Consider the following 15,117-nt stretch of genomic DNA (forward strand, 5'->3'; position numbering starts at 1 on the left):
ATAAACCAAAAATAAGGGAAGGTCTAACATGCTTCGTTCAAGTGTGCAAATGGGAAGCCATGCCTTGGAATCCAGACATATGGTCTGTCTACAAAGGCTTTGTCGACTCATGAAATGAAACAGTATGATGTGCCCTCTATTCTGATCACTATGGTTCGGAGGATGATCTCAGAGAGTTCTGGTTTCTCACAGTTCCAAGTTGCGGTAGACCAGGAGTAGGCAACCTGGTTGCTGTAAGCACCATTCCTGGTGCCCACGAAGGCGCCCACACCCTCCCACTTTTCTTTCAATTCATACATTAAAATTGTGGTGGGATTGCTATGAAATAGGCTTCTGTTGTTGCTGAATACCGGGGGTTCAAAGAGGTTTAGTGTGCTGGTGCTCAGACCCCACTTCCGCAGAGTACTCAGTCTTTGGGGCAGGTTACTTGTCCTTTGCTATGCCTCCCATGGCAGCCATTTTGTGGTGGTGCCCAGGACAGTTTTTCACATTGCTAAATGTGTCCACAGCCCATAAAGGTTGCCTACCCCTATGCTACACAGACTCTGCATGTCAAATACACATTTGAATTAAAGAATGGTTTAAGAGAAGCTACTAGAGATAGCATACATAACGTAACTCTCAGTAAGAGTGGCAAAACTTCCAAATTGATTATCAAGGCAGACAATTCTAGTTCAGAAGAGTACAAGCATACATTGGAAGCTACAAGCCAAACAGAGATGAAAGAGGATCAAAAAGAGAAATCAATCTAAATCATTGAAGACTGTTCTTGGGGTAAAGTCATATATATTGACTGTAAACTCCACAGGTTCTCATTCCCCATCCAGAAGCTTGACAATGTACCCTTAAAACCAGTAAGCTTACCAAAAATAGGTTGCTCGATTGGCAATATCCTGCAAAGTTCCTTAGTTCTGTGGAACGCCACTGTATATGAATTCTTTTTCCTTTCATCACTAAAGAATGGCATGGGGAATGGTGTTATGTAACAAAAAACTAAGAATAGTCCCCAAGAGGCCTGTGACAAAACATGAAAAGAATGATCTGGTGCTTTGCCAAACCAGCTTTCCTTTACACTGCTAAGGAAAAAGCATGTTTAAAAAATGAGCAGATTGCCTGCTCTGTGGTCATCCAGTCCACGCCACACTCATATGACAGGAGGGAACAAATTGCTCCTTGAGTCCTGTTATAGCTTTCAGTTAATATTAGGTCACCACTGCAACTCCGTGCCCTTCACACACACTCTCTGTCATGGGGTACTTGCTGAGGGGTCTAGAACTGTTGCCGTTTTTCCAACACTATTTCTAAGAAACTCAAACTGCTACTAACATGGCAACACCTTCTAACATGTAGCAAGAAGTTTCAGTTGTCTCCCAAACTATCTACCCAAGGGGTAATATCAAGCTTCACATGCTAGGCATGGACACACAGACTCCCTTCATATGTAACACTAAGCCATAGTTCTTTTAACCATAGTTTGTTCAACATGCCAGGATCCTGATTACAGATGATCAAAGAAACCACAGTTTCACCTAATGTTGGTTTGTTGTCCTCCCACATCCTTTGTGAATACCCAGCTGCTTCCCTGAATGCCTTCGCAGCAGCCAAGGACTGGCATGGCAAGAAGTCCCAGGAAATGATGTTTCCCCTTCTACTTGAGGAAGAAGCAACAGCACTGCAGTGGAGGCAGCTCTGCTAACTGGATTATATAGGATTAAGTTACAAATCCCTATCCACGGGATTTCACCTGAGAAAAGGGCTTAGGTGTGTAGCACACATAAGAACACTCTGGCACCTTCCATAGCCAGCAGCATATTTCATAAGATTCAGGAAGCAGCCTAAGAAGGTGAGGAGCACATCAAGTTACTCCAGTACATCAATTAGCCTAAAATACTATTAACTCTACTGGAATTCAATTGATTCTTCCTTCACCTCAGTAGTCTGTATTGTGTTTCACTGCAGCTCTGCTGCAGTGGTTAAAATAACTAAAACGGCCTGCAGTGGTGGCATTTTTCCATAAAAGCCACTATTCCATAAACCTGGAGAAGCTGAATTAAATACTAGGTTAGTGGCACTTCCCTGATCATTTTATTTGGCAAGGAGGGTGAAGTCTGTTGTTCCTTCCTTCCCTTCCCTTCCATCCCCTCCTTTTTCCTCTTTTAGGGCTGCAATCCTATGCCTATTCTAAACCCCATTTTGCACTCAATGGGTCTTACTTCTGGGTAGATATGTACAGGATTGCACATTAAATAAGGAAATCCTGAGAAGAGACAGAATTATTTAAATACATATTGCATATTAATTTCAATATTTCAGCAGAGTAGGCTCAATCTAGAAGAAGAAAGTTGCTTTTAAATATTAATTACCTGTTTCTACTTTTCTATTACATTATTACTAAGGGCTGTTCTAATGAATAAGCAGGTTCCAACTCCACTACCATGAATCCAATGTATACTGAAGTCTACACACCGCAACACAGATGTAACCCCCAAAGATTTAGACGGGGGGGGGGGGGGAGCTTCTGATGACAGTCAGAATGACAGAGGCACCTATCCTGTCTACCGATGAAACCTGATGTGATAATCTCCATAAAAGCTCCTGCAGAAGGCTCCAGTATTTGAGAGAGAATGTGTTCATGTAGGTTTATTCAATGGCTGGAATTTGAGGCACAACAATACTAGGTAGACTCACACTGCATCTGCCAGGAGGATGGATGAGTATCTTTCTCTTTCCACTGTCTTCCAGTGAAACAATTTAATTCTATTTGCTGTTGAGGCAGCATATATGACTTTATCTACCTTGCAGTACAGGAGTTCACAATATGCAGCCCACAGGCCACGTGCAGTGCCCCTGGCTTTAAGTGCAGCCCCATGTCGCCCCTGAATTTGCCATGGCAGCAGCAAAACAACTGATGGCTTTCCTGTGAATTTTGGTGGCAAACTACAACAGTGGCCTAAAAAGGCCAAATTTACCTTTAAAAGGGGGTGCGTGCCTTGTTTTAAAGAGAAATTTGGACTTTTTCTGGTTTGCCACTGAAATTTGTTGATTGTTTTCTTGCTGCTTCTGCTGAAATATGGCAGAATACAGCAGCAGTGCAGCCCTGAAGGGGTCAAAGTTTCCCACCCCTGTTGTAGGAGGTCACCTAAGAGTATGCAAAGCCACTCAAAAGGGAATATTTGGGCAGTGGGGAAATGAGCCCATATTTTTCTCTCCTGACTCTAAACCTGCCCCACCCCCCACTCCCAGCCCTACAGTCCACCTTGGGTCCGTACTAGCCTCCAAGTTAACCAGTGAATCAATATCGAGAAGGTAGCAACAATTTAACTGTTGTTCTGAAGCTACCTTCAAGTTGCTTTGGGATCTGAGGCATAACACAACACGACTGAGAACTACTAACTTCAAGTCACCATGATGGTTGATATCATGCTTGGATACCTTATAGTGTTTCACAAAATGAAGTATTTTAAGCCTACAATTATAGCGTACCTTCCATATAAAGCACCGTACAAATAGCACCAATATTGCATTATTGTAAGCCTTTCCTATATTGGAAAGTTAGAGACAGAGGAGGAAAAAGCTATTTGTATCTGCTACATATTCACTTTCAACTATAACATATTGTGTGTTCATTTGACTATTACATAGCATTTGAAACTGAATGTTGGTTTTTCAGTTCTGTAACTGGAATGCAACTGGAAGAAGCAGTTAATGTGGAAATACCACTTGGATGAAACTGAAGTTCTGCTTGTGCGGCCTCGCTTTTGATTAAATGCAATTTGTGAAAGAATGATCAAGAAGCACAAGTTTGTAACAACGTTTACATATTGTAAATGTCTCAAGTTGTCAATGATTGTGAAATATAAAATGGTAGTTATGTCAACTGCAGACACTCATGAGTCTCATGCTGGAACCTCAGCATAACCTAAATTAGCTTATGTCAGAAGGATTTGCTTTATGTAGATAAGGCTACTGTCCAATTGCTTTGCCCATTTTCAAGTCTGGGGTCCCGCTAACTCAAAACTGCATGAATGCTTTGGAGTAAAACACATTGTTGCCTATGTCAATTTAGGGATGAATAGTGGTCAATTTGTAACAAGGCATATAAGAGCACGTTGCTAAGCTCATTTTAGAAGTAGCAGGGGTCTGTAACACAGGGCTTTGCCATATACACAGGGGTAACCCAAACACATGTTAACATTTACACTGTATTCCTGCAATTCAGTTTTAATATAAATAGTGCTATATCTAATCTAATATATATGGAGAAGGAGATAAAGGTTTTGCTACAGAAGGTGCTCCTCTTCATGGATCACTGCCTTCTTGCAGCGAAGGGGCTTGTGTAACTCAGTGAAGCCATAAGCTATGCTGTGCAGGTCCACTCAAGATGGACAGGTGATGGTGGAGAGTTCTGACAAAATGTGGTCCACTGGAGAAGGAAATGGCAACCCACTCCAGTATTCCTGCCAAGAAAACCCCAGGGAACGTGTCACAAGAGATGACGCCGGAAGATGAGCCCCTCAGGTCGGAAGGTGTCCAATATACTACTGGTCTGGTGTATATACTATATACAGAGGGAATTTCCAAGTGGTACCAGAAAGAGTGAAGCGGCTGGGCCAAAGCCGAAAGGACACTCAGCTGTGGATGTGTCTGGTGGTGAAAAGAAAGTCCGATGCTGTAAAGTACAGTATTGTTTAGGAACCTGGAATGTCAGATCAATGAATCAAGGTAAGCTGGAGGTGGTCAAACATGAGATGGCAAGACTGAACATCGACATCTTGGGAATCAGCGAACTAAAATGGACAAGCATGGGCGAATTTAATTCAGGTGACCATCATATCTACTATTGTGGGCAAGAATCCCTTAGAAGAAATGGAGTAGCACTCAAAGTCAACAAAAGGGTGGGAAAAGCAGTACTGGGGTACAATCTCAAAAACGGTAGAATGATCTCAGTACGAATCCAAGGCAAACCATTCAGCATCACAGTAATTCAAGTCCATGCCCCAACCACTGATACCGAAGAAGCTGAGGTTGATCGGTTCTATGAAGACCTACAACACCTTCTAGAACTAACACCAAAAAAAGATGTCCTCTTCATCATAGGGGATTGGAATGCTAAAGTAGGAAGTCAAGAAATCACCGGGATAACAGGCAAGCATGGCCTTGGTGTACAAAATGAAGCAGGACAAAGGCTAATAGAGTTTTGCCAAGAGAACATGCTGATCATAGCAAACACTCTTTTCCAACAGTACAAGTACAACAGTCAACAGTGGCCACAAGACTGGAAAAGGTCAATTTACATTCCAATTCTAAAGAAGGGCAATGCCAAAGAGTGTTCAAACTACCGTACAATTGCGCTCATTTCACATGACCTCTACACATGTGGTCAATATCGAAATCAGATTGATTATGTCCTTTGCCACATGACCTCTACACATGTGGTCAATATCGAAATCAGATTGATTATGTCCTTTGCCTCCAAAGATGGAGAAGTCAGTAAAAACAAGACCTGGAGCTGACTGTGGCTCAGTTCATGAGCTGCTTCTTGCAAAATTTCGGCTTAAATTGAAGAATGTAGGGAAAACCACTAAACCATTCAGGTATGAATATACAGCGGAGATGACGAATAGATTTCAGGGATTAGACCTGATAGACAGAGTGCCTGAGGAACTATGGACGGAGGTCCGTAACATTGTTCAGGAGGCAGCAACTAAATCCATCCCAAAGAAAATGAAATGCAAGAAAGCCAAGTGGCTGTCTGATGAGGCTTTACAAGTAGCTGAGGAAAGAAAGGAAGTGAAAAGCAAGGGAGAAAGGGGAAGATATATCCAATGGAATGCAGAGTTCCAGAGAATAGCAAGGAGAGACAAGAAGGCCTTCTTAAATGAACAATGCAAAGAAATTGAGGAAAACAACAGAATGGGAAAGACTAGAGATCTTTTCAAGAAAATCGGAGATATCAAGGGAATGTTTTGTGCAAAGACGGGCATGATAAAGGACAAAGAAGGCAGGGACCTAACAGAAGCAGATGAGATTAAGAAGAGGTGGAAAGAATACACAGAAGAACTGTACAGGAAAGATCTTAATGTCCCTGATAGCCATGATAGTGCGGTCACTGAACATGACCCGGACATCTTAGAGAGCGAAGTCAAGTGGGCCTTAGGAAGCATTACTAAGCATTAAAGCTAACGGAGATGACAGTATTCCAGCTGAGCTATTTAAAATCCTAAAAGATGATGCTGTTAAAGTGCTGCACTCAATATGCCAACAAATTTGGAACACTCAACAGTGGCCACAAGACTGGAAAAGGTCAGTTTACATTCCAATTCTAAAGAAGGGCAATGCCAAAGAGTGTTCAAACTACCGTACAATTGCACTCATTTCACATGCCAGCAAGGTGATGCTCAAAATCCTACAAGCTAGGCTTCAGCAGTATGTGAACTGAGAACTACCAGAAGTACAAGCTGGGTTTCGAAGAGGCAGAGGAACTAGAGATCAAATTGCCAACATTCGCTGCATCATGGAGAAAGCAAGAGAATTCCAGAAAAACATCTATTTCTGCTTCATTGACCAGGCTAAAGCCTTGGATTGTGTGGCTCACAACAAACTCTGGCAAATTCTGAAAGAGATGGGAGTACCAGACCACCTTACCTGTCTCCTGAGAAACCTGTACGAGGGACAAGAAGCAACAGTAAGAACCAGACATGGAACAACCGATTGGTTCAAAATTGGGGAAGGAGTACGACAAGGCTGCATATTGTCGCCCTGCTTATTTAATGTATATGCAGAATACATCATGAGAAACGCCAGGTTGGATGAATCACAGGTCAGAATTAAGATTGCCGGGAGAATTATCAACAACCTCAGATATGCAGACGATACCACCCTAACGGCAGAAAGCGAAGAGGATCTAAAGAGCCTCTTGTTGAGGGTGAAAGTGGAGAGTGCAAAAGCAGCTCAACATTCAAAAAACTAAGATCATGGGATCTGGCTCCATCACTTCCTGGCATATAGAAGGGGAAGAAATGGAAGCAGTGACAGATTTTATTTTCTTGGGCTCCAAGATCACCGCAGACGGTGACTGCAGCCATGAAATTAAAAGACGCTTGCTCCTTGGGAAGAAAGCTATGGCAAACCTAGACAGCATAGTAAGAAGCAGAGACATCACCTTGCCGACAAAGGTCCATCTAATCAAAGCTATGGTTTTCCCAGTAGTAATGTATGGCTGTGAGAGCTGGACTATAAGGAAGGCTGAGCGCCGAAAGATTGATGCCTTCGAACTGTGGTGCTGGAGAAGACTCTTACGAGTCCCCTGGACTGCAAGGAGGTCAAATCAGTCCATCCTAAAGGAAATCAACCCTGAATGCTCATTGGAAGGACAGATACTGAAGCTGAAGCTCAAATATTTTGGCCACCTAATGCGAAGAGAAAACTCCCTGGAAAAGACCCTGATGCTGGGAAAGATTGAAGGCAAAAGGAGAAGGGGACTGCAGAGGCTGAGATAGAAAGCATCACTAGATAGCATTACTGATGCAATGAATATGAATTTGAGCACACTCCGGGAGACAGTGGAGGACAAGAAGGCCTGGCGTGCTATGGTCCATGGGGTCACGAAGAGTCGGACTCAATGACTGAACCACAGAAGGTGTTATCCTCTGTTAAAAATCTTTATCAGTGCGCACTATGGCATAGGATAGGTTAACACAATGCCCCCAAAGCATTGACAGGGTATTGCTATTGGCCATGTGAGGCTTCCGTACTTGTATAATTCAAGAGTGAAAGTCTTGGAGGGGGAGGGGCATTTTAGACACACACAACAATCTAAGCATGGCAATAATTATGTGTGATATGATTAGTAACTTTTAACATACTATCCAATAGTAGTTTGTGATACTTGCACAACCTTATCCCATTCAACAATCAAAACAGTAATTAATACTCTATATGGGGGCAGGGGGGTTGGATTTCCACAGGTACAAAAATATTGAGTGCTGGGAAAACACAACGGATCACAAAGCTTAGGCCTCCACATATCCATCTGCCAGTTCATCAGGAGCTAGTGCCTCCTTAAAAAGTCCCCTTCTCAGCACGATGTCAGCAGGGGATGGCAGACAAGTGTTTCATACTGTGTGATGCTTTGGAGCAGGCCTACTTTGAATGCCCTTGGAAAGCAAGGACCACCGCTCTCCCACATCTTCTGGTGTGCTTGTAAGCCAACCCCAAACTGTGGATCCTTGCCAATGCTAAAAAGAAATATGGTGATGATAAACAAGAGAGAAAGAAGATTCTCTTTACTGAGCACTAAACTAGGCCACAACAGATTTTGACAACTGTCAAAAAGAAAATGAAGAGGACTTCAGATAAAGTAGCATGGTCCTTTCAAACGCCTATCTTTACAGGTACAGTGTCCTTGAAAGTCCCCTCTTTGAAATCTCTTGCTCCCTCTCACACTTCCACTCACACAACATCAAATTACACAACAGCATTTACTTTCCAACCATCATTTTCATCAGCAGCACAGTTATCCACATATACCCGAATGGCTCAATTTCTGTTGGACTTTCAGTTGTCGGAGAAATATGCAAACAACACAGTCCACCAGACAATAAATCAAAAGGAGTCAAACAGTTCCATTAACATCTTCCCAGGATAGCGCCCTTTATTCTTACCCTGGGCAGACCCAACTTCAGATTAAGGAAAAAGTAAGAGAGTGTAGCAGAAGGCACCAAACTTGAAATATGAAACCAGTCAACTATCTTCACAGACCTTAAAAACCTTCAAACTCAACTCACTCTTAGACCCACAGAAGGATAGAATAAAGATTGAGAATCTCCACCATAGATGCATCCTAGCTACGTGTTCCTGTAGATAGTTGCCATCTCATCTTGGAAACAAAGGAAACACAGGCACATTCACAGGAAGTAGAAACCAGAGTAGGAAAAGCAGACAAGCTGGAAGGGAAAAGAAGAAAAAAGTACAAGAAAAGGCTGAGCATGTGAAAAACTCATGGCTGGTAAGCCACCATGTCCAGGTCTGACCACACCAGGGATTTTGTAGAAAGCCATGACTGGCAGCCATTTTTATGAACATGGTGACATGAAAGCATATTACAATTAACAAATACTAAACTTAGCTAAATTAGTATAACTCCTTGATAGAATACAAGTTAAATATTTTATTAGGAAAAACCTAAACCTGTAAATTTATTACAGTACCTTGTTTTCATTTTCTGGCCAGCTAGCTAAGAACACTATTTGTAGAGTATGCATAATTTGAGAAATGGGAAAGCCACCTGTCTTCTATATAGGATCAACCTTTCTAATGTACAGGTGCATAAAATTTGCTTGCTCTTGATGATTATTCTAGAAACCCACTTCATTTGGCCCATAACATTAACTTATAATGGGAAGAAAATGAAATTGCCTCAGTTCTGCTAGGGCACAATCCTGAGGAGATAGATGGTCGCATCCAACTTCCTCTGAAGTAAGAGGTGACCACCTATCCAATGCAGGGCAGCTGAAGCATGGAGGAGAGGATTCCTTCTGTGCTCTGGCTGCCCTGCAGTTTTCTTAGATGCCTGATTTTGGGGCTTTGGGGAGGGGGTGGGAACGGGGCTGAAGAATGCATAGGAAGCTGTCTAAAACAGGTTCTGCAGTCCCCCTCCCCCCAGGAATGGCCTTTGTTATGAGCATGGACAGGCACAAAGGGACAGCTGCTGTGGTTCTCTCTGCCCTGGCTGGGAAGGGCACGGTTTCTTGGCTAGGAGCTCATAGCGCTGTCTACGAGCTCACAGCTGAGAAACCAAAAAATCCTATCTTCCCCAGACACTGTCTAGGGGACATGGGATTGCTCTCTCAGACTACTAGAACAATGCAATTTCCTTGCAGTATCAGCTTGGGAGAAGCGAGATCCCACACCAACATTCAACAATCATTCGGGGGGGGGGGGGGTTAGTGGTCTAAGAAGCTCTAGATCATCATTACTGTATGGTACAATGAAAAACTCCACAAATAAGGTGTCGAGCCTCTCAAGACTATTCCACAAATAAAATCAGATTTGTGCATGAAGTTCGCAAAGATGTACATCTTTAAAAAGTTGAAGGCTAGATAGAATCCACACAACTTTGTTTTGTTCAAGGGATCAAGGTTTTCAGGACAAGACAACACATTACATACAAAAGCATGGGACAGAGCCTCAACACCATATAAATTCCGGTTGACGGGGATGTGCATGTATGCACACACACCATTCTCCCTTCTCCCCTGCTTTTCCTCTAGTCCATCTCTCCCACCCATTAAATGAGCCCCATCCCTACTGGGGATGCAGTAGCACCGGCAGATTATCACAGATCACCAATATTTTTTTCCCTCAGAAATTATCCTGATTGTCTTTTTCACACCAGTGTCTACATTGTACTCCTTCCGGTGCCAGGTGAAGACCTTTTTATTCTCCCAGCATTTTAACATTTTAGCTTCCTAGTCTTTTAGCTTTGGTTTTTAAACCTGCATTTTAAATCTCTGCATTGCTGCTAGGTTTTATTCTGATTATACTATTCTATTGTGTTTTTAAGCTTTCATATTTTATATTGTTTTATGCTGTGCTTTGTGATTTTAATTCTTGTGAACCACTCAGAGAGTTTCAGCTACTGGGTGGTATATAAACAAACAAACAAATAAATATCATTTATGAATGATATAATTAATATGTTAATAGGACCTCTTCTAAGACCATTCTCTTACCACTTATTTGAAACTTTGTTACATTATAGACACAGATATAATGCCCAGGGAAATAAGTTAATTTTAAGTACAAGCTTTTATTAGCTCAATGAAGGGAAACAGTTACTGAACAATTTTCAAAATTACTGGAACGTACTGGAAAATTACTGGATAGATCCTTATATTTAACTATTTCTGTACATTAAGCCCCACCATAAGGTTACCAATTACCTCAGAGATACTGAAGTATAGTGGCCCTGGAGATATTGTGCAAGTATGAAACTGTTGTTGTTGTTGCAAAGTGCAAGGTCTACATTCCCTATTTGCACAGGATTCTCTTCAGAGATGCCCTGCAGAAGGACATTTTATCCAAGGGTCACATTCTATGCCTCCATCAAAAAAACAAGAAAAAAACTGCCCCACTATTGAAATTAGGAGGATATTGTTGAACACCTCTAGAAACATTTACAGTGTGGTCCTATACATGTTTGCTCAGAGGTAAGACCCACATCTTGCTCCCCAGTAAACGTGCATAGGATTGCAGGCCTAGTTGTGAATGTTCTGCTACCAACAGAGCATGTCTAATGCCACCAAATACATTAATGGGGGAATTCTCAAGATCACTTCATACAGTTTACTTAATCCTTCACACACAAAACCACAGTCTACATAGCTGGAGTGGCTAAAATGAGTGAGGAGAGGGTGTATTTCTTCCACATGATCAACACACATCCTTGTGTGATAAAGTGTTGAGTTACTTTGTGTTCAAACACCATCATTTCTAGGACGAGGGCTGAGTCAGCAACAACACTGTTCCTAGCTGTCACTGGTCACGTTGGCATATACAGCATGCAGTCCAAGAGCTGTCACTCAGCATCCCCCAAGACATCACAGTGTGTTAAGTGACACAGGTGGCCCTGCCGCCCAATCTTCTCTGCTGCTCAAGGTGTCCTGGAATTTTATCTGCTGTGTGCAGCTTCTTGGACAAGCACTAAGGGTGCAATCCTGTGCCTGTTTAGACAGAAAAAAGTCCCACAACACCCAACATTCCCCAGCCATGCTTTTTTCTGTCTAAACAGGCACAGGATTGCACCCTAATTGATCCTTTCTAGAATTAGATATGGTACAAGTTAGTATAATCAGGTGATTTGCCGTTCCAGATAATGCCAAGAGAATGCTCTGTTGCCCAGTGTTTGTAGGAGCAAGCAGGGGATGTGGGAGATAAAACTAGAATGTAAGGAACTGATTTTCCCAGTACAAGAACAGACATTACAGGTGCTTCCAGACTAGGATTTTATCCTGTAATTGTCCTGCCTCATTCATGGCATTTTACAGTGATCCATCTTCCACTTGAAACCCTTCTATGTTTTCCCACTGCGTCTTCAGTCTTTTCTGTTACAACAAAAATTTTTACAATAAAAATCTGTTAAAGAGGAAAAGAGATGGAATAGCTGCACAATGTCTTTTGCTAGGTGCCCTCTGCCTGGAAGCACCCTACACCTTTCTGACTCCTCACCAAGTACCCCATCTGATACCTTACACTGACTTTGGTTTTATGAAAAAAATTGAGTGAAAGTTTGTCTACTAGAATAAACTATTGGTAAAACTTTTTATTTAACTCTATGCAAGTACTACTATGTCACAGAAGTTTATTTTCCTACACGAATGTGGCCTCTAGCTTTACAATTCATCATAAATACTTAGACTTTTATATTATGTGCAACTGGAGAATGGGGTCCTAATTTTCCTTTTAATCTGAAACAGAACACAGTTGCGGCACTTTGAGGAATGTTTATAACCATTTTTTTTTACAACTTTGGGGGCAGGGGGAAGCTTACAAAACTTGTCATTCAAAGTTTCAGTCATGAATATATCAGTCCTGCAACTATCATGGGGAAAGTACAATATTTTCATCTGCCTTGAATTAGAAGATTTGGGGGGCAATTTACAATCTGTTGATGTGATGTGGATAATGACTGCCTTCTTCTCAAAGGAACTGGAGAATATTTATCATATGGCTTAAATTTTACAGTTTCACGTGTCCTGCCCTCCCTAAAGTTCTAAGTAAATCTGTGGAAAACAAATTCGATAGGCTTCCTTTCAAAGGCTCATAGCCCAGTCTTATCTATGTTTACGGGGAAGGAGATCGCATAGACATCAACAGGGCTTACTCCCAAATATGAATAGGAAGTGGCTTCGGTTTAATTAGTATATCAACAGCATTGTGCGGGAAAGCTCCAGTGTAAACTCAACCCCGTGACAGCAAATATGCGGATTCTACAAGTGTTTCCCTTATTCTGATTTAACTCGAGCAAAGTCTAGGCAACCCCACACCGGAGATATATTTTCCAAACCGCTGCTGCGTTTCCACACCGTTTACGGTCACAGCAGCGCTTTGAAAAATACCCGTTGTGCTTCCATCCGAGAGCCAGGAACCGATTTAGTGCAAGCCAAGGCACGAACAACAAAAACACAACACCAAAACTCGCAAAACCAGCGGGTTGCCTGGGGAAAGCCGAGGAGAGCTTCTCTGGCAAAGTAGGAAGGGAAACCAGAACACGCCGACATTTGAGCTCTCTAAAGGGGAAGCAGCAGCTTCGCCTCTGCAGTTTGGCTTCTCTCTTTCCACGGCTGCAGTTCACGGCCGATGACTCCCTAATCAGAGGTCCATGGATTTGTTGGCCCGAACGACGCAGATCCCAAGGGGAAGAACTTCTCCCAAACTCTACCCCCTGTTCAGCCCAGCTCAGGCTCACTACCTCGCCTCGTCTCTGCTCCGTATTAATCCAGGTAAATTTCACTGCCCGCCGTTACAGAAGATTAGCGCCTCCACTCCCCAGCACCGGAAGAACGTGGAGAGACTCCCCCCCCCCCCACACGCACTCCTTAACAACCCCGACTTTCCTCCCTCCGACGACAGGTTTGTTCAGGGTACCTAACCCGCATCAGTGAGCACAGGCTCAACTCCCTGAAGTGGTTTGACCAGCCGTTCGCTGCCCGGAAAAACCAATGCCGCGCGAAACAGCAACGGGGCGCTCCAAGCCACCCCCACTCCCCCACCCAGACTTCCAAGGTTGCGTCCGTCTCCGAACACGGCTCCCCAGACTCCGGGGGAGGTGCAGGCAGTCCTGCCCGTGAAACCGACCCACGGCCCGGGGGAGAGTCAAGGCGTCGGAATCGGGCGCTTCCTCACCTCGCTCCTGGGAGCGGCTCTCCCCTCGCTCGATCCACGCCAGCAAAACGTCGGAAGACGAATCCAGCGCCGGAGCAGCCAGCCGCCGCCTTCCCGTTGGCCAAGTGGGGCGTCCACACGGCTCCCCCCGCCGCCTACTGCCGGGAACGAGCGGGAGGCGAGGCTGGCGAAGGAGCCGGCGTCCACTCGCCGCCCGCACAGGGACCTCCTCGCTGATGTCACTGGAGGGGAGACGGCGGAGGGGAGGGGCCGGCCGTGGAAGCAGCTGCGCCCCAGCAGGAGGAAGGGGCGGGGGGGAGCCGCGGGGCTGCCCCCCGGGAGCGTCGCTCCGCTGGGGAAGGGGGGCTGGGGCGGAAGCGAGGCGGGATTACGCGGCCGTCAGGGCGCCGCTCTCCCCTCCGCCGGAGGAAAGCGCCTTCCCGCTTTCCAGAATCCGCTCCAGTTTAAACTTTCTTGTTTACGAGCTGGGCGAGGAGCTGTTCTTACTGTTCCGGGACAGGCTGTGCGCTTGCACGAGGAGCGTGTGTTCACGTTGTGTGCTTTAAGTCGATAAACGTCGGGGGCTGGAGAAAGGCCCGGGCACAGCGGCAAACTCCCGAGCCCGCCTTGCAGGGGCCGCGGCACACGCGCGCCTCGGAGCCTCTCCTTCCAATGAAGAAGGGGCGCGGGGGCGGGGCGGGGATGACCTGGTGGGCGGGGCTCGCTCGGCTCGGCTCGGGAAAGCGTGTCGCCGCCCTCCGCGCGCTCGGCCGGCGCCGGGGCCTGGGCTCCTCCCGCCCCCACCCCGCCCAGGCCGCCTCCCGCCCGTGGAGATCGGCAGGCAGGTCACAGAGAGCCCCGTGATACGCCGAATACTGTTACACCGCAGCGCGCTTCTACCCCATGCGGCATTCCCCTTACCTGGGCGTAAGCAAGCCCCCTGACACTCGGAGGGGTATTCTTTCCAGTAGAGACGGATACGGTTGCCCAGTCAGTGTACAAGGTGGTTGGGGGTTGTTCCCACCAGCCCCGCCTCCATACATTCAGAATCCCATCGGCCAAGGGGCCTACTTTGAACGAGAGGTAGAGCTGCGTGTCATCCGCATATTGATGACACGGCACCCCAAACCTCCTGATGATAGCCGCTGGGGGCTATCATCAGGAGGTCTGGGGTGCGGTGTCGTCAGTATGCGGATGACACGCAGCTCTACCTCTCATTCAAATCTTCACCAA

General features: G+C 44.9%; 1 protein-coding gene across 1 annotated transcript in view; it reads right to left on the reverse strand.

Moving 5' to 3' along the window:
- SH3BP4 (SH3 domain binding protein 4) overlaps positions 1-14,104 on the reverse strand; it is a 59,859-nt gene extending 45,755 nt beyond the window's left edge. The window contains exon 1 of the mRNA XM_084820124.1: positions 13,906-14,104. The gene's annotated coding sequence lies outside the window, so the exon portion shown is untranslated. The remainder of the gene's footprint in view (positions 1-13,905) is intronic.
- Between the last annotated feature and the right edge of the window lie 1,013 nt (positions 14,105-15,117).

This window comes from Heloderma suspectum, chromosome 1, assembly GCF_057233095.1.
Source record: "Heloderma suspectum isolate Gila_16-S chromosome 1, 16-S_ref, whole genome shotgun sequence".
NCBI lineage: Eukaryota > Metazoa > Chordata > Lepidosauria > Squamata > Helodermatidae > Heloderma > Heloderma suspectum.